The following is a 25,847-nucleotide window of genomic DNA, read 5'->3' as shown; positions in this document are numbered from 1 at the left end:
CAATGCGGTCTAGTATGAGGTCAATCATTTCAGACCAGCTGGGTGAGGTAGATGTCATTAAATGATAATAGAATTTTAAGGCCACACTTAAAACTTGGAAGACTTGATGGTCATTGTCTAGAAGATTAAGAGCCCAGTGGTGGGGCGTACCCACGTCTTCTCATCTTTACTCCAGACAGACAATGGCAGGAAACTCTAGGAAGTGTGGGGATTGATCTCCAGAGATGAAAACTTTCTACTCACTGTTACATTTACTTTTCCTCAGCCGGAATTTCCGGTCAGGTCATAAAGTGGATTCTGGAGAGGTGCCACCGCGCTGTGCCGCGACCAGCTGGGATGATGAGGTTATTGTTGACAGACATTATACTCGTTGGCTTTGCATCATCTGCAGCTAGACCTTTACAGTCCAGATTTCCTGAGCTGATAACTACGACTGATGAAAGATGTGGAATGTTATCGAAACAACACATGTTGACATCTGCGTGAAAATCATTGTTCCCAACAACAGTTGCATGATGCCACGTCACCGGCTTTACCACCTGAACCCGTCTGTCTGTTTTAGAGATGTTATTACTGTCATGATGAGACTTTGTCAACTTTCCCTGAACTTTTGGACATTCCCAAAAACAGCTTCATGTCATTTCATCACTGAACTGAAAAGAAAAATTCTTCTTCAATGAGAATTCATTATTTTTCAAAAAGACAAGGGTGTGCTTCATAGATTTATCCTCAACTGATCTCTTTGTAATTTGGAGTTCACACTAAAGTGATTATAATGGCTTTTTTTCTTTAAAGTAATTGTAAAGATTTTTTTTTTTCTCATATACATCACAAACTTATTACACAACATACAGTTACTTACACAAACAGTTTAGGTTGTATTAACTAGGTCCTATAGAGGAGGTAAGTATCCCAAACAATAGACCTATCATTACTGACAAACATAAAAATAAAATCCCGCCATTATACCAAAAGATGAAAAGTGAATTATTTTGCAAAGCAGAACCTACCTAACACATTGGAGGGAGAAAATGAACCCCTTTACCTCAGGACAACAAAGCATTTCAAATAGTTTGATGTCCTGGACTGGGATCCGTTCTCCCTCCTTCGTCTTCCGGTGTGTAGGAGGCTCTGGTCGCTCCATAATATCCATTCCTGACCTACCATCAATGTCATGGAAATTCCACTATATGCTTCACGTAATCCATGCCTCCTGTGCTAATAGCTAATAGAGCGCCCTTTCAGCTTCTTGGTATAATGCACCTCAGTAAACCCCCGCTTCCCGCATATTCCCAAGTAAACAGACATGACCGCCATCCTCACATCCTTAGCTCCACAGCTTGACTGCTTCTCGATCTCGAGACCCTGTGTTCTGTTTATTCAGAGTACTTAACAGAGGCGGCTGGTGCTCAATTTTTTTTTTGGGGGGGGGACAAACAAACTGAAAAATTCTGAAAAAACCCCCCCCCATCAATTGCAGCCTCACTCACTCAGTGCGCTGATGAGGTGGCACTGATGGGCACTGATAGGTTGCATTGATACGGCGGCACCGATGGGCACTGATGAGGCGGCACTGATGAGGTGGCACTGATGGGCATTGATAAGTGACACTGATAGGTGGCTCTGATGGGCACTGATAGGTGGCACTGAAGGGCACTGAGATGTGGCACTGATAGGCGGAACTGATGTGTGGCACTGATGAGCACTGATAGGCAGCACTGAAAGGTGACACTGATAGGCAGCACCGATAGGTGGCACTGATGATGAGGCACTGATGGGCACTGATTGGCAGCACTGATGGGCACAATAGGTGGCACTGGTGGGCACTAATAGGTGGCACTGATGGGCACTGATAGGCAGCACTGAACAGTGGCACTGATAGGTAGCACTGATGATAAGGCACTGATGGACACTGATTGGCAGCACTGGTGGGGCACAGTGGCTGCATTTGATGGGCACAATGGCTGCAATTGACGGCACAGTGGCTGCATTTTATGGGCACAGTGGCTGCATTTGATGGGCACAGTGAGGCTGCAATTTATGTTTTTTGGTCAGTATTTTTCAGAATTTTTCAGTTTGTTTGTGCCCCCCACCCAAAAAAAAACATATACGTAGGACCGATGTCCCTTTTACATAATAAGGACTGTATTTGACGGGGCACAGTGGCTGCATATCATGGGACACAGTGGCTGCATTTGATGGGAGCAGTAGCTGTATATGATGGGCACAGTGGCTGCATATGATGGGGCACAGGGACTGCATATGATGGGCCCAGCGGCTGCATTTGATGGGCACAGTGGCTGCAATTGACGGCACAGTGGCTGCATTTGGTGGGCTTAGTGGCTGCATTTGATGGGCACAGTGAGGCTGCAAAATATGTTTTTTCTTCAGCATTTTTCAGTTTGCACCGCCTACCCCCCCCCCCCAAAAAAAAATTGTATGTGGGGCCTATGTCCCTTTTACATAGTGAGGCTGCATTTGATGGGGTACAGTGGCTGCATATGATGGGCACAGTGGCTGCACTTGGGCTCAGTGGCTGCATTTGATGGGCTCAGTGGCTGCATTTTATGGGCTCAGTGTCTGCATTTTATGGGCACAGTGGCTGCATACGATGGGCACAGTGGCTGCATACGATGGGCACAGTGGCTGCATATGGTGGGCAAAGTGGCTGCATATGATGGGGCACAGTGGCTGTATTTGATTAGCACAATGGCTGCATAATATGGGCACAGTGGCTGCATAAGATGGACACAGTGGCTGCATTTGTTGAGCACAGTGGCTGAAAAAGATGGGCACAGTGACTGCATATGATGGGGCACAGTGGCTGCATATGATGGGGCACAGTGGCTGCATTTGATGGGGCACAGTGGCTGCATTTTATGGGGCACAGTGGCTGCATCATTTGGGCACAGTGGATGCATATGATGGGCACAGTTTCTGCATATGATGGGCACAATGCCTGCATTTGATCGTTGATCGTTTCATTTGCTCGTGGGCTGCATTTGATGGGCACAGTGGCTACATTTGATGGGCACAGTTTATGTTTTTTGTTCAGTATTTTTCAAAATTTTAGTTTGTTTGCACCCCCCCAAAAAAAAACAATATGTGGGACTGATGTCCCTTTTACATAGTGAGGCTGCATTTGATGGGGTACAGTGGCAGCATTTGATGGGCACAGTGGCCGCATATGATGGGCACACTGGCTTCACTTAATGGTCACAGTGGCTGCATTTGACGGGGCATGGAGGCTGCATCTGATGGGCACAGTGGCTGCATTTGATGGGCACAGTGGCTGCATATGATGGGAACAGTGGCTGCATATGATGGGGAGCAGTGGCTGCATTTGATTGGCACAGCGGCTGCATATAATGGGCACAGTGGCTGCATTTTACGGGCACAGTAGCTGCATTTTACAGGCACAGTAGCTGCATTTTATAGGCACAGTGGCTGCATATGATGGACACTGTGCCCATCAAATGCAGCCACTGTGACCATCAAGTGAAGCCAGTGTGCCCATCATATGCAGCCACTGTGCCCCATCATATGCAGCCTCACCATGTAAAAGAGGCATCGTTCCCACATACTGTTTTTTTGGAGGGGTGAAAACAAACTGAAAAATTCAGAAAACACTGAACAAAAAAAAAAAATTGCAGACATTGTGCCCATAAAATGCAGCCACTGTGCCCATCAAATGCAGCCACGGTGCCCATCAAATGCAGCCACTGTGCCCATCAAATACAACCACTGTGCCCATCATATGCAGCCACTGTGCCCATCAAATGCAGCCCCTATGCCCATCATATGCAGCCATTGTGCCCCATCATATGCAGGTACTGTGCAAACAATTGCAGCCACTGTGCCCATAAAATGAAGCCACTGAGACCATCAAGTGAAGCCAGTGTACCCATCATATGCAGCCACTGTGCCCCATCAAATGCTGCCTCACTATGTAAAAGGGACATCGGTCCCACATAATGTTTTTTTTTGGGGGGGTGCAAACAAACAGAAAAAAAATCTGAAAAATACTGAACAAAAAACTCACTGTGCCCATCAAATTCAGCCACTGTGCCCATCAAATGCAGCTGGTGAGCCCATCAAATGCAGCCACTGTCCCATCAATTGCAGCCACTGTGCCCATCATATGCATCCACTGTGCCCATAAAATGCAGCCACTATGCCCATCAAATGCAGCCTCTGTGCCCATCAAATGCAGCCACTGTGCCCCAACAAAGTCACTGGGACCCGTGTGTGTCCCAGCAGACAGTGCGGCAGGGCAGGAAATGGCGTAGACTCCCACGGGAGTCTATGCCCGGAAGTGGGTGTAAATACCTGTCTTTGACAGGTATCTCCACCCCCCTCCCCCCTGAAAGGTGTCAATTGTGACACCGGAGGGGGGGAGGGATCCGATCAGCGGAGGTTCCACTTTAGGGTGGAATCCCTCTTTCAGGAGAGGAGAGTCAGATAGAGGAAGGAGCGGAGTCCTCCAGAAGAGCAGAGTATTTCAGGAGAGGAGAGTCAGATAGAGGAAGGAGCAGAGTCCTCCAGCAGAGCAGTGGAGAGGAGAGTTAAATAGTGGAAAGAGCACTGAGAAGTGATAAGTTGAATTTATCTGATTCCAATGACAGTTTGGAGTCTTGGATTGTGCAGATTGCCAAATCCTTCATCCTCCGCCTGAGTCGGCATACCGGGAAGATGTATCGGGAGTCCATATCAGACATAGAGTTCGGAGATGAGCGCCGGTGATCTATGACACGTGCTGCTCTAATCTGCTCTCTAGATTTTCCCTTTTAATTTACTTTCTGAATTATTGCTGCTGCATTATAAGTTTGAAAGTTTCTCTGCAACACAAAGTGCTTTCTCTGCAGGGATTACTATTAATGAGAAGAATATTTAAAAAATCTAAATTAAGTATGACCTCCTATCGCAGGCTAATTACTGTAAATTTGAACGTATAAATAAAACTCTTTGCTGCGTGGGCTTTCAAAGAAACATAAATATTCCATATTAACCTAATTCTATAATGCTTTGCCAGAACATTCTCCTTTTTAATGATAAAAGATAAGATAAAACTTTTATAGAGCATACATTACAGTGTATAATGACGGGGTCTAGGTGTCTTTGATGTTAATTTGATTTATATCTGCTATCAAGGAGAATTAATTTGTTGCGAGCTCCAGACATAAATAAAAAAAAAAATGTCCAATTTAATAATAAATGGAACAGAATTAAATTAAAGAAAAAAGAAAATAAGGAGTGTATTTAAAGTATGACCAATGAACCTGTATTGCATTTCACAGGGCTGGCTAACAGCTAACATGTTTCAGGCACTGGGAGCTTTGAGGTGGGAGGATGTGTAGTGCCCAGTGAGAGGAAGAAACAGGAAACTGCAGAGTTGTAGCAATACATTTTGGGGTCACACTGCTTACTATATAGTGTGCCAGAGGAGCTTGGAGGTACAGAAATAAAGATGCTTTGTGCACTTTAGTTCCAGCAAATATCTTAGAAACCACTTTAGAGATCTGCAGAGCATTTCTCTGTTCTGTTTCCCATCGGAGAAATACATCTCTATATATTCTGCAGATTATCCCATCGCTGACCCCTCTAGAGTTCTGCAGAGCATTGCTCCAATCCATCTACTTACTGACAAATGTTTCTAGCTATATTCTGCAGACTATTCCATCGCTGACTTCTTTAGGGATCTGCAGAACATTGCTTTATCTCACCCCCCCCCCCCTTACACCCCTTACAGGTACCTGCAATGGTGGCTGGGGAAGTTGTACCATGGGGGGTGCCAGACCCCGCCCTTCCTTTTTGACCCCCCACTTGGTAAAAATGGGTGTGGTTTCAGCAGAATAGTGGGCGTGGCTCTAAGGTGGTGTGGTTAGCGTCTCAGATGAACAAGGGATGGAGGGAGAGGGAGAGAGGGGTGGAGGGACAGCAGGCCCAGATCCTACTCAACAATAGAAATATGTGTATTAGGGATGAGCTTCGTGTTCGAGTTGAACCCATGTTGGACTCGAACATTGGCTGTTCAACTGTTCGCTGAATTGCGAACGTTATGGGCCATTCGCATCAAATTCGCTTGGCGCGTCACGGCCCATAATTCACTGTGGCATTGCAGTGCATTGCTGGCTGATGATTGGCCAAGCATGCACTATGACCCGCATGCTTGGCCAATCACAGCGCCGTCTGTCTAGCATGCTGTAATTGGCCAAAGCCAGGGTGGCTTTGGCCAATTATGGCTCAGGGGGTTTGGTACACGCCCCACACTATATAAGGCCGTCTGGAAGTCAGCCTTGTGTAGCGTGTTCCGACATGGTGATAGAGAGAGAGATAGACAGTGTGATTTCATTTCATTTAAGTTAGATAGAGCAGGCAGGAGGCTAGTCAGTTAGCTGCAGTCAGTGTATTGTGTATGTATATGCATCCTAGGTGTTGTGTGTGTGTATATATATATATATATATATATATCCCTTTCATGACTAAGCCTATTTTTGGAATTTGGTGTTTACAAGTTAAAATCCATATTTTTTGCTAGAAAATTACTTGGAACCCCCAAACATTATATATATTTTTTTAGCAGAGACTCTAGAGAATAAAACGGCGATTGTTGCAATATTTTATGTCACACGGTATTTGCGCAGCGGTGTTTTAAACGCAACTTTTTGGGAAAAGGGACACTTTCATGAATAAAAAAAAAACAACACAGTAAAATTAGCCCAATTTTTTTACGTAATGTGAAAGATAATGTTACGCCGAGTAAATAGATACCAAACATGTCACACTTTATAATTGCGCGCACTTGTAGATTGACGACAAAGTACGGTACCTAAAAATCTCAATAGGCAACGCTTTAAATTTTTACGGTTACTAGGTTAGCGTTACAGAGGAGGTCTATGGCTAGAATTATTGCTCTCGCTCTGACGATCGCGGCGATACCTCACATGTGTGATTTGAACACCATTTACATACGCGGGCGCGACTTCCGTATGCGTTTTCTTTGCTTCGCGAGCTCGCGGGGACGGCAGGCGCTTTAAAAAAAAATTTTTATTTTTTTATTTATTTTATTTATTTTAAAATGACTAAATTGTAAACATCCCTTGTGACAGTAACAGGTGGTGACAGGTCCTCTTTATGGAGGGATCGGGGGTCTAAAAGACCCCCCACCCCTCCTTTACACTTCAATGTATTCAGATCGCCGAAAATGGCGATTCTGAATACCGGATATTTTTTTAAAACCGGCGCCATTGGCAGCCGAGTAAACAGGAAGTGACGTCATGACGTCGCTTCCGTGTTTACGATGAGGAGACTGGAACGAAGCCGATTACGGCTTCGTTCCAGTTCCTCCCCAGCAGCCGGAGGCGTCGGATCATGAATCGGTGCTCCTGATCGAGCGGGAGCACCGGTAACAGCGGCGGGAGGTGGCGGGAGGGGGGACGTCCCCCCCGCTCCTCCGGCATAACAGCCGAGCGGCTTTTAGCCACATCGGTTGTTATGCCTGGATAGCCAATCGCCTGCTGCAAAAAACGGTACCGGGATGATGCCTGCAGGTGCGGGCACCATCCCGGTATACCCCCCGGAAGCTGAGTACGCATATCTGCATACGCTCGGCGGGAAAGGGATATATATATATATATATATATATATATACACACACACTGAATTCAGTTTAGCTAGATTCATTCCTGTGTACTGTGTCCTTTGCACAGTGTGCACCTAAAGCTACCCCAATTGCTGGTGTTCTTCTGATCCTATACTACAGGCAGCTGCAGTAATTACAGTTGGAGTGTTGCGTCATCTCCACAGTGTGCACCTAAAGCTACCCCAATTGCTGGAGTTCTTCTGATCCTATCCGTAGGCAGCTGTAGTGATTACAGTTGGTGCATTGTGTCATCTGCACAGTGTGCACCTAAAGCTACTCCAATTGCTGGTGTTCTTTTGATCCTATACCGCAGGCAGTTGCAGTAATTACAGTTGGTGTACTGTGTACTCTGCACAGTGTGCACCTAAAGCTACCCCAATTGCTGGTGTTCTGCTGATCCAATCCGTAGGCAGCTGTAGTAATTACAGTTGGTGTATTGTGTCATCTGCACAGTGTGTATCTAAAGCTACTCCAATTGCTGGTGTTCTGCTGATCCTATTCACAAGCAGCTGTAGTAATTACAGTTGGTGTACTGTGTACTCTGCACAGTGTGCACCTAAAGCTACCCCAATAGCTGGTGTTCTTCTGATCCTAAATGCAGGCAGCTGCAGTAATTATAGTTGGTGTACTGTGTACTCTGCACAGTGTGCACATAAAGATACCCCAATTGCTGGTGTTCTCATACTAATAATACTACAGGCAGGCAATTTTTCAGCCCACAGGGGCTTGCAATTACAATTTTTGATGCAATATTTTGCAGAAGGGTTCGTTACTGCGCTCAACTACAATATCCGTGAGTGGTTGCAGTGTTGTGGCACCAGCACCAGTGCCTAAGGCCCAATTATTCAGCCCCTGTTTAACAGGGGCATGTAGTTAACATTTTTGATGCAATACTTTGCACCAGAGCTCATTCCTGTGCTCCAGCTAGAGTTTCTGTGAGGGGTTGCAGTGTTGTGGCACCAGTGCCAGTGCCTAAGGCCCAATTTTTCAGCCCCTGTTTAACAGGGGCGTGTAATTACAATTTTTGATGGAATACTTTGCAGCAGGGCTCATTCCTGTGCTCCAACTAGAGTTTCTGTGAGGGGTTGCAGTGTTGTGGCACCAGTGCCTAAGGCCCAATTTTTATGCCCCTGTTCAACAGGGAGATGTAATTACAATTCTTGATCTAATATTTCACAGCAAGGCCCATTCCTGCACTCACCAAGAGTAACTGTGAGGGCTTACAGTGTTGTGGCAACACCAACACCACCACCACCACCACCAAAGGCCCAATTTTTCTGCCTCTGTTCAACAGGTGCATGTAATTACAATTCTTGATATAATATTTCACAGCAGAGCCGGTTCCAGGGCCCACCAAGAGTAACTGTGAGGACTTAAAGTGTTGTGGCACCTGCACCACCACCAAAGCCCAATTTTTCTACCACTGTTCAACAATGGCATGTAATTACAATTCTTGATATAATAGTTCACAGCAGGGCGTTCCAGCGCCCACCAAGAGTAACTTTGAGGGCTTACAGTGTTGTGGCAACACCAACACTTAAAGCGGAGGTCCACCCTAAAGTGGACCTTCCGCTCATCGGAACCCTCCCCCCGTCCGGCGCCACAATTGCCACCTTTCAGGGGGGAGGGGGGTGCAGATACCTGTACAGTACAGGTATCTGCACCCACTTCCGGGATAGCTCTCTTCGGAAAGGGGCGTAGATTATGCCCCTTTCCGCAAGTGCCCGCCCCTTTCCGCAAGTGCCCCGCTGCCTGCCAGATCCCAGAGGCAGCGGGGACCGTCCTTATTGCGCAGCGCAACTCGCGCATGCGCAGTAGGGAACCGGGAAATGAAGCCGAAAGGCTCCATTTCCTGATTCCCATACCCAAGATGGCGGCGGCAGAATCCGAGAGACGACCTAGAGATCGGCTTCGGGTGCCGACATCGCGGGCGCGCTGGACAGGTAAGTGTCACTATTTTAAAAGTCAGCAGCTGCAGTATTTGTAGCTGCTGGCTTTTAAAAAAATAAAAAAACGCGGAGTCCCGGCGGACTCCCGCTTTAAGGGCCAAATTTCTGCAGAGCATATAGGGCAGGCCCCTACTTTCAAACATCCAACTTACAAACGTCTCCTACTTGCAAACGGAAGGAGACAACAGGAAGTGAGATGAAATCTACCCCTAGGAAGTGAAATTCTCTCCTGTAAGAGTTGATATGGGAAAAAAGCGTCTCCTCTCCACTGATGCTTTATCACCAATCCTTGATTTACTAAAAAAAACACATTTTCAAAAAAACATTTGTCATTGGGACAGAAAGTGAGGTGAAATCTTCTGAAGAGGTGCACAGACAGCAAAAAAAAAAAAAAAAAAATGTTACAGGGGTGATAACCCTTTCCAAAAAGTTTAAAAATAGTTTTTTTGACTGGAGCTACACTTTAAAAATGTACCAGTTCAAAATTACAAACAGATTCTACTTAACAACAAACCTACACAGTCCCTGTCTTGTTTGCAATGCCTGTATACTGCTGCTCGGAGTATATAGGGCCTGGGGGCCCACGCCTTTCCTTTTTTTAATTTGGGTGCGGGGTTTCCCTTATTATCCATACAAGACCCAAAGGGCCTGGTAATAGACTGTGGGTGGGGGGGGGGGGGGGGGTACCCATGCCGTTTGTCTCACTGATTTTCATCCATATTGCTGGGACCAGACATTACATTAAAGTCGCAAGCAATTTTAAATGACTTTTATTCCTTTAAAAATTTAATTTTGTGCAGGAACTGTTCTAAGTACGCTCCACTTTACAGGCATACCATAGACACCCCCCAGGTATGATATTTAAAGAATATTTCACTTTTTTTTTTCACTTTAAACATCATTAAAATCCCTGCTCCCAAAAAAACGTCTGTATTTAAAACTTTTTTTGCATTGATACATGTCCCTTGGGGCAGGAACCGGGTCCCCAAACCCTTTTTAGGACACTAACTTGCATATTAGCCTTTAAAATTACACTTTTGATTTTGAACGTTTGTGTCCCATAGACTTTAACGGGGTTCTAAATTTCGCACAAATTTTCGGTCCGTTCACAGGTTCTGGTGCAAACTGAACCAGAGGGTGTTCAGCTCATCCCTAATGTGTATTCTAGAAAGTTTAATAATCAGCAGATAAAGATATTCCAAACACCTGGTGTTAGCACTTCAATCATCCTGGCACCATGGTTGTTATGGTGTCAGGATGATTGAAGCCCATTATTTATATTATTACATTGTAATATAAAGCAAAATCATTAAACTCACCATAATGCAGAATCAGTGGGAGCCCTGACAGTGTCACTAGCCATGTCGCCTGCCACCAGATGCCATCAGGTGTCCCCAGCGGTGTCCGTCCTTACATCAGGTGCCCCCAGCGGAGTCCCTCCTTACATGTGTCCACCAAATACAGCCTGTGTCCCACCAAATGCCGCCAGCCTGTATCCCCCAAATGCAGCCTGTGTCCCACCAAATGCAGCCTGTGTCCCACCAAATACAGCCTGGGCTGTGTCCACCAAATACAGCCAACCTGTGTCCCCCAAATGAGGCCTGTGTCCACCAAATACAGCCTGTGTCCCCCAAATACAGCCTGTGCCCAACAAATACAGCCTGTGTCCCCCAAATACAGACTGTGCCCACCAAATGCAGCCCGTGTCCACCAAATACAGCCTGTGTCCCACCAAATGCAGCCAGCCTGTGTCCCGCAAATGCAGCCTGTGCCCACCAAATACAGCCTGTGTCCCACCAAATACAGCCAGCCTGTGTCCCGCAAATGTAGCCTGTGTCCACCAAATACAGCCTGTGTCCCCCAAATGCAGCCTGTGTCCCCCAAATGCAGCCTGTGTCCCCCAAATACAACCTGTGCCCACCAAATACAGACTGTATCCACCAAATGCAGCCTGTGCCCACCAAATACAGACTGTGTCCACCAAATACAGTCTGTGTCCCACCAAATGCAGCCAGCCTGTGTCCCCCAAATACAGTGTGTGTCCACCAAATACAGCCTGTGTCCCACCAAATGCAGCCAGCCTGTGTCCCGCAAATGTAGCCTGTGTCCACCAAATACAGCCTGTGTCCCCCAAATACAACCTGTGCCCACCAAATACAGACTGTGTCCACCAAATGCAGCCTGTGCCCACCAAATACAGACTGTGTCCACCAAATACAGTCTGTGTCCCACCAAATGCAGCCAGCCTGTGTCCCCCAAATACAGCTTGTGTCCACCAAATACAGCCAGCCTGTGTCCCCCAAATGAGGCCTGTGTCCCCCAAATGAGGCCTGTGTCCACCAAATACAGCCTGTGTCCTCCAAATACAGCCTGTGTCCGCCAAATGCAGCCGGTGTCCACCAAATTCAGCCGGTGTCCCACCAAATGCAGCCTGTGTCCCCCAAATGCAGCCTGTGTCCCCCAAATGCAGCCTGCGTCCCACCAAATGCAGCCAGTGTCCCCCAAATGAAGCCTGTGTCACATCAACCCCCCCTCCGTTCTCCGGGGGAGCACAGCGGTACTTACCTTGCGGTGTGTTGTCCTCTCCAGTGGTGTTTCTTTCCACATCAGCGATGGAGGGGTCCACTCCTCTCATACTTCCTGTTTCCTGATTCCCGGGCGCAATGGGAGAGAGAAAACAGGAAGTAACATCAAACTGAGATGTCAATCAAACAGTCTGGCCATATCAATAGATACTACGAGTGACGGACAGATACTTTATGATATATTCCCATCAATATATCAATTCTGCAGATTATCCCATCACTGACTTCTATAGAGACCTGCAGAACATTGCTATTTCCCATCTCCCCCTTACAGATACCTAATGATAAATTCTGCAGATTATTCCATCACTGATCTCTCTAGATATCTGCAGAATTGTGCTCAATCCCATTTCCCTTCTGACAAATACATATTGATAAATTCTGCAGACTATTTAATCACTGGCCTCTCTACAGCTCTGCAGAACATTTCTCCCTCTTATCTCCCTCCTGATAGATACTTTATTGATATATTCTGCAGATCATCCCATCGATATATCAGTTCTACAAATTATTCCATCACTGACCCCTGTAGAAATCTGCAGAACTCTCTTCCATTGCAGCCTTGTCAATCCTTTGCAGGCTTGTCAGTGTCTTTGCCATTTTAAAAATGGCGCAGCCGAGATACAGAGCGGATGTCCTGTGTATCGGCCGCTCTCGGCGGCTTTCGGGTATTTTCAGCCGCACTCGGTCGTTCTCGGCTATTTTCGGCCCTTCTCGTCTATTTTCAGCCACACTCGCCCGAGAACGGCCAAATGTGGCCGAAAATAGCCGAGAACGGCCGAAAATACCTGAAAGCCGCCGAGAGCGGCAGAGAATGATATGAACGGCGGGGGATCGGCGTATAACGCGCACCCCCGATTTTGCCCTGATTTTAGGGGGAAAAAAGTATGTGTTATACGTCGATAAATAAGGTAAGTATTGATATATTCTGCAGATTTTTCTATCACTGCTTTCTCCACAGCTCTACAGAACATTGCTCCCTTCCACCTCCCTCCTGATAGATACCTATTGATATATCCGGCAGATTATTCCTTCACTGGCATTGCTAAAGAACTGCAGAACATTGCTCCATCCCATTAACCCCACCCCCGACTGATGCATATTGATAAATTCTGGAGCTAATTCCATCATTGGCCTCTTTAGAAATCTTCAGAACATTGCTCCCTTCCTCCCACCTGACAGATACTTTATGATATATTCCCATCAATATATAAATTCTGCAGATTATCCCATCACTGACTTTTATAGAGATCTGCAGAACATTGCTATTCCCCCCCCCCCCCCCCCCCATTACAGATACCTAATGATAAATTCTGAAGATTATTCCATCTTTGATAATTTCATCATTGTCCTCACTATAGATCTGCAGAATATTGCTCTGTCCCATCTCCCTCCTGACAGATACATATTAATTTATTCTGCAGATTATTCCATAATTGACCTCACTATAGATCTGCAGAACATTGCTCTGTCCCATCTCCCTCCTAACGGATACATATGGATAAATTATGAAGATTATTCCCTAATTGACCTCACTATAGATCTTCAGAATATTGCTCTGTCCCATCTCCCTCCTGAAGGATACATATGGATTAATTATGCAGATTATTCCATCACTGATCTCTCTAGATACTGCAGAATATTGCTCAATCCCATTTCCCTTCTGACAGATACATATTGATATATTCTGCAGATTATTAACAGACCCCACTAGAGATCTGCAGAACATTGCACTGTCCCATCTCCCCCCTGACAGATACATATTGATATATTCTGCAGATTATTAACAGACCCCACTAGAGATCTGCAGAACATTTCTCTGTCCCATCTCTGCCCTGACAGACACATGATATATTCTGCAGATTATTCCATAACTGACCCCACTAGAGATCTGCAGAACATTGCTCTGTCCCATTTCCTTCCTGACAGATACATATTGATATGCTCTGCAGATTATCCCATCACTGACCCCTCTAGAAATCTGCAGAAGGTTGCGCCCCCACTTTCCTTCTACTAATGCATTATAAAATCTATGGAACTTGTGTGCTTGTATGATCCCCTGAGCTCTGTCTGCGATGACCCCGGGTTATTTATTGACAGCTACATAAAAGGGAAGGAATTCGGTGTCGGACCCATCACTTCCGGTTTTCGGCCGAAACCGGAAGTCCGCGTCTGCTGCACATTTTGCTGAGATCTTAAATGTAAGTGTGGATTTTACTGTGTCTTTCAATAAAATAGCGAAGTTACTGCACATGAGAGCCCTCTGTGTTTTTCTATCCTGTATGGCCTGGAAACCCTGGAGCTATTGGGAGGGCAAGTAATAGATATCCTCACAGTATCAGCGGTGAAGCAGTGTGAACAAAGTAGAAGCCAGCAGTTACCCTTTATACAGTGCCTGTATACCAGTTATTGGAGGTGAGAGGCTGGGGGAAATAGGTGGTGCACCCATTAAGCACTGAAGCTTGCAGTGATTTGGCACGTGTGGGAATCGTCTGATCACATTTTTTTGCATGAACTTTATCCATTAATTTTTGCAATGGCATCAGTCACTAATGCACTTTAATTATGGACTAAATATTAATCTATTTATTTATTTTTCACGATATTTCACTAATAATTTTTTGGATATTCTATTATGTTTGTTTGCATCTGGATTGTCTATGTGGACTGTTTAGGTGTCTGAATATTTTGTCACGGATTTCTATTCACTATCTTTGCACGTCTAATGCATACACGTATATTTGTTTACATTTTTTGATATTTATTCATTATTTATTGTATTTATATTTAGTGTATATTATTTGATTCACATATATTTGAGATTATCATACACTATTTTTATTTAGTAATTTTTGGTAGCGCCGCATTTTTACTAATTTATATATCTATTCTGGTGCAGAGAACACTTTTTTATGCTGGCTGCTTCCTAGATACATTATTTCTTTCCTGTAGGTTATCTTAGGTGGAGCGCACTAGCCTTTTCTTATTATACATAAAACCCAACATGCAGAATTAATTGGAATGACTTGTGTTTGTCTTTGGTCGGCTATTGATGCTCTGCGAGGCGTCTCTGAAACGTTATCAAGGAAAGCTTCTGCGGCTTTGAAGATCCCGAAAACACATAAAAAAAAATATTTTCTCCCCAAAGTTTGGACATTTAAAAAAAATCACCCACATGTGTTTGTGAAGGCAGGGGCTTTGAGACGCGCAGTGATGTCACGGAACTTCATTCCCAAACTTCTCCAGCTGAATTCAATTGTTGCTCTTATTTGTTCCCATTAAAACTCGCCTTTTAGCTGTTTTGCTGTACAAATAGGCCTCCGTGATAGAAAACAGATGCTGCAGGCCATGCGGTGTGTGCCATGTCCTTCCCGAACCTCCAACACACCCCGGGGTGCTGTAATGTTTGACCTGGATAAAATACGATCAGGCATTGAAGCCAAAGGGAGTGACTGGGCAATCTCAGGCCTCATTATCTCAACGCACATTCTTGAGAACCAAACAATCATGGTGGAGGTACAGTATCATTGCACGCTGAGGTTTTCAACTTATGGCCTACAAATATTTCAACGCTACTTGACAGATGGCGAAAAATTTTGCGGTGGAAGAAAGAGCATATTTAATCATCATACACTAGAACTACAGTACATATATATGTGGATATGTTTCCGTAACATCTCCTGTGCTGTGATTTCAAATTAAATTGATAATGGGTGTGTTGATAGAGCGCTGGACCCAAAACTGAAGACATAAGGCTTTAGAGCTAAATTTTAGAGGCAGCTCAGGTTAGCAGCTCGGGAACTGATACAGCCGCTTTTTGAAGGCTAAGTCACTTGTCTATGGTAAGATAAGAGCAGATGCAAACTGACCATTAATCCCTACACCTGCCATACATGTTGCAGGGTCATCATAATAGCATCATGGGCCCTAAGGCAAAGTAATGCTCTGGGGCCCCTACAATGGAGAGAAGCAGAGCTCCCCTTTTTGGGTGGAGCTCTGCATTAACTACATGAACAATCATTCTGTACAGCAAAGAAACAGTGGGAAAATACTACCCTCTACATCCCAGATATCCCCCCATCACTCTGTCCCCTCTACACCCTCGATATTCCCCCATCACTCTGACCCCTCTACATCCCAGATATCCCCCCAGCACTCTGACCCCTCTACATCCCAGATATCGCCCCAGCACTCTGACCCCTCTACATCCCAGATATCCCCCCAGCACTCTCACCCCTCTACACCCCAGATATCCCCCCAGCACTCTGACCCCTCTACACCCCAGATATCCCCCAGCACTCTGACCCCTCTACACCCCAGATATCCCCCCCAGCACTCTGACCCCTCTACACCCCAGATATCCCCCCAGCACTCTGACCCCTCTACATCCCAGATATCCCCCCAGCACTCTGACCCCACTACACCCCAGATATTCCCCCATCACTGTGTCCCATCTACACCCCAGATATCCCCCATCACTCTGTCCCCTCTACACCCTCGATATTCCCCCATCACTCTGACTCCTCTACATCCCAGATATCCCCCCAGCACTCTGACCCCTCTACACCCCAGATATCCCCCCAGCACTCTGACCCCTCTACACCCCAGATATCCCCCCAGCACTCTGACCCCTCTACACCCCAGATATCCCCCCAGCACTCTGACCCCTCTACACCCCAGATATCCCCCCAGCACTCTGACCCCTCTACATCCCAGATATCCCCCCAGCACTCTGACCCCTCTACACCCCAGATATCCCCCCATCACTGTGTCCCATCTACACCCCAGATATCCCCCCATCACTCTGTTACCTCTACATCCCAGATATTCCCCCATCACTCTGTCCCCTCTACACCCCAGATATCCCCCCCCAGCACTCTGACTTCTCCACACCCCAGATATCCCCCCCCCCCACTACTCTGACCCCTCACACCCTAGATATTCCTCAAGCACTCTTACCATATATGCCATAAGATACCCCTTGTATTGTGACCCCACTAGATCCCTGATGCCCCCTACACTGTGGCCTCTCTACATCCCTGATACCTCTAGCACTATAGCCATCCAAGATACCTCAAGCATTGCTACCCCCTATACACCCCAGATCCCCCCTCAGCATTGTTTTCCCCATACACTCTTGATATCCCCCAGCACCATTATTCCATCCATGTAGTGCCCCCTTTTCCAGTGGAGATACCTTGCATGTGAACTTTTGGCTCTGTGCCCACCTCCAGCACTGGACTCACCTATATCAATCAAGCAGGCAGAAGGAAGGGTGGAAGAGGGAGCATCCCTATGGGCATTCCAAGCCCTTCGGTGCAAACAGTGCTGGACAGCTGGGCTCACCATGACACCATCTACAATGCTACTTCTGCAGGTGGGCAACATTGCTGGCTGTGAAATAATAGGAATCGTTCTGCATTGCACGATGCACCGCTGCCAGCCAGTCTCCCCCTGTGTATCCATCACTCTCTGTGCCATTATGTGGCCCCCAATTTCTGGGCAGAATGGACTCAATGAACAGCTGCTTTAGGCAAAGTGCAGGGGCTTTTTCAAATACCACCAAAAGAAAGTTCTATTTGTGGGGGAAAAAAAGGACATCAATTTTGTTTGGATGCAACGTCACACGACCGCGCAATTGTCAGTTAAAGCGATGCAGTGCCGAATCGCAAAAATTGCTCTGGTCAGGAAGGGGGTAAATTCTGGGACTGAAGCGGTTAAACTGCGTAAGGTTTTTTTGTTAGAGCTGTACGGATGTAGAACTCCCATCCACAGTTGGTGGTTGCAGTGTGTAATGTTTCTAATTTCAAAAAATTCTTAGATTGTCATCTTATTGAACACAATTCAGGGATATGGGAAATGGTAATGAACTCAGTGGAGAAGGTAAGAGGGAGTTAAGACTTCAGGTGTGACTTGGAAGACATCTGTTCGACTTCATGCACAGATGTCTATGCAAGTCACACTTGAACTTGCAAAAAGTAGAGCAGGAACTACTTTCAAAATTGGTGCAAATCTGATAGAGTCAGAGTCACACCTATTAGATCGCTTCTATTGCAGTCTATAAGGTGTGACTTATTATGCGATTTGAAACTACCAACTACCTACCGCATGGCAAGTCGCACTGATGTGACCGGGGACCAAAAATGAAGCCTGAAGTAATCAGTCAATTCAAATTGCATTCTATCTCATAAGGCAGGCCCTCTTATTACATTATCATTGGTAGCTCTAAAGCAGATTGCACAAAACGATTGTAAATGTATGGTCCGCTTTAAATTCTTTCATTTCAGTTATTGCTCTTTTATAGGCAAATTATATTTTATAGGCAAAAGGTACATTTATCAATAGTATGAAAAGGTTTATACAGACAGATTCTGAAAACTGCATGTGGGAAAGGTAAGAAGGTCCAGAGAGATGAAGTCATGAATATGACACAATGTGGAAAAGGAGATGTAACATTGTTACAATTCAGACCACACACACCTTCCTTTTAGCTCCTGGGAATCACACAGATAAACAAAAAGCAATTTTGTTGCTGATATTTATAAAGGCCAAGACAACCAATTGCTCTCTACATCTAGGAAAGCCATGATTGGCCAACCTTCAGAATATTCCTCGATCCGTCTATGGAAATGAAATGGAAATACATGACTTTCCGGGTCTTATTTTTATTCCATTCAATTCCTGATCATCACCTGCTGGCAGCAGATTGAACACGGGGGGAATTCATCTACTATCTTATATGAATCTCAGGTTCAGAACTGAGCTGCCATCAATCCAGCCAGTATGAACGCTGGAGATACCGTCCCTGTGGACCAGAGCAATTTTTACATTTTTACTGTACTATGGGCCTGTTTATTTAGCAAAAACATTGTCACTTACTTACATTGTTACCTAAGGTGTTTGTTAACCTAAAAAAAAAAACACAAAAAAACAAAAACAGATCCTGTTCCCTTAAATCATGTTATACACCACAGTGCTTGTGCTGTGTAATTTAGCTCTTTTTATCACCTAAACTACCTGACTTATCCTGCCTGGTTCTCTAAACTGACCACTTTTTATCATGGCTGCTGAGCCCTGACACCGTAGTAAATTGATGTACCCCAGTCATCTCTAAACTGCTGGCAACAAAAGTGAGTACACCCCTAATTGAAAATGTCCACATTGGGCCCAATTAGCCATTTCCCTCCCCGGTGTCATGTGATTGGTTAGTGTTACATAGTCTCAGGTGTTAATGGGGAGCAGGTGTGTTAAATTTGGTGTTATCGCTCTCACTCACTCATACTGGTCACTGAAAAAGTTCAACATGGCATCCCATGGCAAAGAGCTCTCTGAGGATCTGAAAAAAAAGAACTGTTGTTCTTTATAAAGATGACCTAGGCTATAAGAAGATTGCCAAGACCCTGAAACTGAGCTGCAGCACAGTAGCCAAGACAATACAGCGGTTTAACAGGACAGGTTGTACTCAGAACAGGCCTTGCCATGGCTGACCAAAAAAGTTGAGTGCACATGCTCAGTGTCATATTCAGAGGTTGTCTTTGAGAAACAGACATATGAGTGCTGCCAGCATTGCTGCAGAGGTTGAAGGGGTGGGGGTCAACCTGTCAGTGCTCAGACCATATGCCGCACACTGTATCAAATTGGTCTGCATGGCTGTCATCCCAGAAGGAAGCCTATTTTAAAGATGATGCACAAGAAAGTCCGCAAACAGTTTGCTGAAGACAAGCAGACTAAGGACATGGATTACTGGAACCATGTCATGTGGTGTCAAGCATGTGTGCTTGTGTCTTGCCTACAGTCAAGCATGGTGGTGGGAGTGTCATGGTCTGGGGCCGCATAAGTGCTGATGGCACTGGGGAGCTACAGTTTATTGAGGGAACCATGAATGCCAACATGCACTGTGACATACTGAAACACAGATCAGAGACTCCAAGATGACCACTGCCTTGCTAAAGAAGCTGAGGGTAAAGGTGATGGATTGGCTAAGCATGTCTCCAGACCTAAACCCTACTGAACATCTGTGTGGAGTCCTCAAACGGAAGGTGGAGGAGCGCAAGGTCTCTAACATCCGCTAGCTCTGTGATGTCATCATGGAGGAGTGGAAGAGGACTCTAGTGGCGGCCAAAAGTTCACGAACCGCAAAGTTCGTGGCAGGCCCCATTGACTTCAATGACAGGCGAACCTTAAAAATCTACAGGTCATATTTTCAGCCACAAAATACTTACTAGCTGTGCACAAATAGTCCCACCACATGGCCACTGACATAACAAAAGTATGAAGTGAATCTGGGATTGACAACGACAAGCATTCTTTTTTTATCTGTGCAATTTTGACAATTAAGGACTCAGGAGCGCATCAAGGCAATGGAGGAGAGGAAAGGTCAGGGTAGGCTATGAAGATGGTGCAGGAGATGATCACCAGCACTGTGATAGAGAGCACTGACACCAGCACCGCGAGAGAGCACTGACACCAGCACTGAGATAGAGAGAGAGCACTGACACCAGCACCGAGATAGAGAGCACTGACACCAGCACTGTGATAGAGAGCACTGACACCAGCACCGAGATAGAGAGAGAGAGCACTGACACCAGCACTGTGATAGAGAGCACTGACACCAGCAGCATGATAGAGAGCACTGACACCAGCACCGTGATAGAGAGAGAGCACTGACACCAGCACTGTGATAAAGAGCACTGACACCAGCACTGAGATAGAGAGAGAGCACTGACACCAGCACCGTGATAGAGAGCACTGACACCAGCACTGTGATAGAGAGCACTGACACCAGCACCGTGATAGAGAGCACCGACACCAGCACCGTGATAGAGAGAGAGCACTGACACCAGCACTGTGATAGAGAGCACTGACACCAGCACCGTGATAGAGAGGACCGACACCAGCACCGTGATAGAGAGAGAGCACTGACACCAGCACTGTGATAGAGAGCACTGACACCAGCACCGAGATAGAGAGAGCACTGACACCAGCACCAAGATAAAGAGCACTGACACCAGCAACGTGATAGAGAGCACTGACACCAGCACCGTGATAGAGAGCACCGACATCAGCACCGTGATAGAGAGAGAGCACTGACACCAGCACTGTGATAGAGAGCACTGACACCAGCACCGAGATAGAGAGAGAGCACTGACACCAGCACCGAGATAGAGAGCACTGACACCAGCACTGTGATAGAGAGCACTGACACCAGCACCAGCACCAAGATAGAGAGAGAGCACTGACACCAGCACCAAGATAAAGAGCACTGACACCAGCATCGTGATAGAGAGCACTGACACCAGCACCGAGATAGAGAGCACTGACATCACACCAGCACCGCGATAGAGAGCATTGACACCACACCAGCACCGAGATAGAGAGCACTGACACCAGCACCGAGATAGAGAGCACTGACACCACACCAGCACCGTGATAGAGAGCACTGAGAACCCACCAGCACAGAGATAGAGAGAGAGCACTGACACTAGCACCGAGATAGAGAGAGAGCACTGACACCAGCACCAAGATAGAGAGCACTGACACCAGCACCGAGATAGAGAGCACTGACACCAGCACCGAGATAGAGAGAGAGCACTGACACCAGCACCGAGATAGAGAGAGAGCACTAACACCAGCACCGAAATAGAGAGCACTGACACCACAGCAGCACCGAGATAGAGAGCACTGACACCACACCAGCACCGTGATAGAGAGAGAGCACTGACACCAGCACCGAGCTAGAGAGAGAGTACTGACACCAGGACCGAGATAGAGAGCACTGACACCAGAACCAAGATAGAGAGCACTGACACCAGCACCGAGATAGAGAGAGAGCACTGACACCAGCCCCGAGATAGAGAGCACTGACACCACACCAGCACCGTGATGGAGAGAGCACTGACACCAGCACCGAGATAGAGAGAGAGCACTGACACCAGCACCGTGATAGAGAGCACTGACACCAGCACCGAGATAGAGAGAGAGCACTGACATCTGCACCGAGATAGAGAGCACTGACAGCAGCACTGATACCATCAATTCGCTGTGGGACCCAAAAATATGACACCGCTCAACCTCTTCAAACAGGAGGGTATGGGCATTTAGTACGGTGTGCTTTTTTTGTACAAGGAAGTGAGCCAAAAGGTAGAAAAAAGGTCCGTGTGCTCGATTAAATAAATTGTTTATAGAGTTATGCATATACATGGTCTACTGGTCACATGTGTTGAATTCCTCCGAGATCCATGCCTCATTCATTTTTAGAAATGTGAGGTAGTCAACACGTGAGCTAGGCGAGTGCACTTATCGGTCACGATCCCCCCTGCTGCGCTGAACGTCCTTTCGGACAGGACACTGGACGAGGGGCAAGCCAACAGTTCCATTGCAAATTGGGCAAGCTCTGGCCAGAGGTCAAGCCTGCTCACCCAGTAGTCCATAGACCTGTGCACAACGGAAAATTACGTTTAGGTTCGGTTCGTTGTAATTCGTAAAATACATAATTTCGTTCTGTTATATTCGTTATGTTACGTTAATACGTTTTCGGATAATTTGTTATTATTCGTAGTGTCTAATTCATTTGTTCGTATTCATTGAAATTCGCTATATATGTATGTATAGACATTCGTGATAATGATTCATAGTTTGGAGTTTGTTTTATTGAATCTTTTAACACACACAATGACAACGTCTCTTCTCCTCGGCTCAAATACAATACAACACCCTTCTAACTCAGTTCTCAGGAATGCACTTTGCCAGTAATCCATCCTCCGGCACAAAATTAATTAGCTGATTGGACTATAAGATTTACTTTGAGCTGACCTTTTGTTTCATTAGATCTTTAAAGAGTTACCGAATCATGTCGAATTCATTCAAATTAATTTGTTATATTTCTTTCGTATTCGTTGTTATTCGTTATTTTTTTATTCGGACATTCGGATGCATCCGAATGTCCGAAAGATGCAAAATTCGGCTGAATTTCGATTAGTTATGAAACGAATTGCACAAGCCTAGTAGTCCAAGGGTTCATCCCTTCTCAGAGTGTCCACATTGGCCGTTAACCCGATGTAGTCGGACATCTGTTGGTCTAGGCGTTCCCTGATGCTGGAAAAGGATGACACCTGTCGATGGGTCAGCTGAAAGAATGACCTCATATCAGAAGTCAACAACACATCTTCAAACCGCCTTCTTCTTACAGGCGCTGTTGGATTGGTACCCGCAACTCTTTCTTTGGGAGTGGGAATTCCTCCTCTGCCAGCGCACGCAAAAGCAGAATGCAGCATTTCTCGAAGCAAGGCCTGTAAGTGCCCCATTTTGACAGCCCTCTGTGACGGTGGTAACATTTCCGCCATTTTGTGTTTTGTTCCGGGGGTTTAAGTACGTTGCCACCCAGTACTGGTCCTTGACCCTTATGCTTTTTATATGGGGATCCCTGTTAAAACACTGGAGCATGAAGGCCCCCATTTGCACTAAACTTGAAGCGGTGTGGTGGCCTGGCTCCTGCTCATCATCCAGGATAATGTCGTCCTCCTCGTTCTCCTCTCCCCATCCACGCACAACAACAGGGATCCCAGAAAGGTTTAAAGCATGCTCTTCTTGCTCCTCCTCATCCGCCCCAGCAACATCCTCCTCTGACTCCTCTTCAGACTCCTGTTTTTGACTTGTCTCAGATAGAGTAGCCCCCCCCCCCCCCCCCCCCGGGAATTCATCCAGCATTGCGACTTCCTCATCTTCCTGCTCCTGCTCCTCCACGGCTTGATCAATGACACGATGCAATGCACGCTCCATAAAAAAGGCATAAGGTACCATGTCACTGATGGCGCCATGGCTGCGACTGACCAGTTTGGTGATCTCATCAAATGGCCGCAGAAGTCTGCATGCGTCGCGTCGGGCAATCACAAATAAGATGTTTGACCGGCAGATTGTGTTGCCGCTGAATGTCAGCAAGGCGAGCCATGGCCGTGTAAGATCTTCTGAAATGGGCCGGGATTTTCCTTGCCTGCCGCAAGATGTCCTGGACCCCAGGGTATTCGACAATGAATCCCTGCACGACCAAGTTTAAGACGTGTGCCATGCATGGCACCTGCGGAATTTTGCCCTGTTTCAATGCACTAAACAGATTGGCACCATTGTCACACACCACTTTACTAACTGTCAAATTGAGCGGTGTTAGCCACTGATCTGCCTGTGAACGCAAAGCTGAAAGGAGTGCAGGGCCATTGTGGCTCTTGGCTTCCAGGCACAACAGACACAGCACAGCATGGCAACGTCTCACCTGGCATGTCGAATAGGTTCTGGGGAGCTTGGGCAGCGCAGCGGAAGAGACACTAGCAGTGGAAAAGGAGAAGTCAGCCGAGGAGGAGAGGGAGGAGGATGGAGTAGGAGGAGGAGGAGAAGAAGAGCCAGGCCTGCATGCAATCTGTGGCTGTAAAACTAAATCTACACGGGTGCCACGGGTTACATGCTTGATGGCCATCAGAAGGTTCACCCAGTGGGCAGTAAAAGTGATATACCTTCCCTGCCCGTGTTTGCTAGACCACGTGTCTGTGGTCAGATGTATCTTGGCACTGACACTGTGTGCCAGAGATACATTCACTTGCCACTGGCGCTGAACATGGCCATATAGCTCTGGGATGCCCTTTTGTGAGAAATACTTCCTTCCTGGGACCTTCCATTGTGGTGTTCCAATGGGCACAAATTTTCGAAAGGCCTCCGAGTCCACCAGTTTATATGGCAGTAGTTGGCGGGCTATCAGTTCTGACAAGCCAGCCGTAAACCATTGGACAAGAGGGTTATCCGGCGTCATCATTTTTTACGCTCAAACATTTGGCCCACGGAAGCCTGCCTTTTTCCAGAAAAACGTGAGGATGGCTTGATGGAAGGTGGAGTGGAGGACAATTGTGAGGAGAGAGGAGAAGGAGAAGTAGAAGACGAGTAGGGATGAGCCGAACACCCCCCTGTTCGGTTCGCACCAGAACCTGCGAACAGACCTAAACTTCGTGTGAACTTTAGAACCCTATTAAAGTCTATGGGACTCGAACGTTCACAATCTAAAGTGCTAATTTTAAAGGCTAATATGCAAGTTACTGTCCTAAAAAGTGTTTGGGGACCCGGGTCCTGCCCCAGGGGACATGGATCAATGCAAAAAAAAGTTTTAAAAACGGCCGTATTTTCAGGAGCAGTGATTTTAATAATGATTAAAGTGAAACAATAAAAGTGTAATATTCCTTTAAATTTCGTAGCTGGGGGGTTTCTATAGTATGCCTGTGAAGGGGCGCATGTTTCTGGTGCTTAGAACTGTCCCTGCACAAAGTGTCATTTATGCAGGAAAAAAAGTCTTTTAAAATCACTTGCGGCTAAATTGTCGGCTCCCCGTAATACAGAGAACACTCAATGAGTGTTCTCTGTATTAGCCGACAATTCATTCATTCATTGATAAAAAAATTCAATTACCAGGCCCTTCAGGTCTGACATGGATATTAAGGGGAACCCCGTGTCAAATTTAAAAAAGAAATTGACGTGGGGGTCCCCCTAAATATCCATACCAGACCCTTTATCCGAGCATGCAACCTGGCAGGCCGCAGGAAAAGAGGGGGGGACGAGAGAGCGGCCCCCCCTCCCTCCTGAACCGTACCAGGCCACATACCCTCAACATTGGGAGGATGCTTTGGGGGTCTGTGA

This window comes from Lithobates pipiens, unplaced genomic scaffold, assembly GCF_037356315.1.
Source record: "Lithobates pipiens isolate NorthernLeopardFrog02 unplaced genomic scaffold, aLitPip1_a1.2 Scaffold_30, whole genome shotgun sequence".
Taxonomy (NCBI): domain Eukaryota; kingdom Metazoa; phylum Chordata; class Amphibia; order Anura; family Ranidae; genus Lithobates; species Lithobates pipiens.
This window is presented reverse-complemented; position numbering follows the sequence as displayed.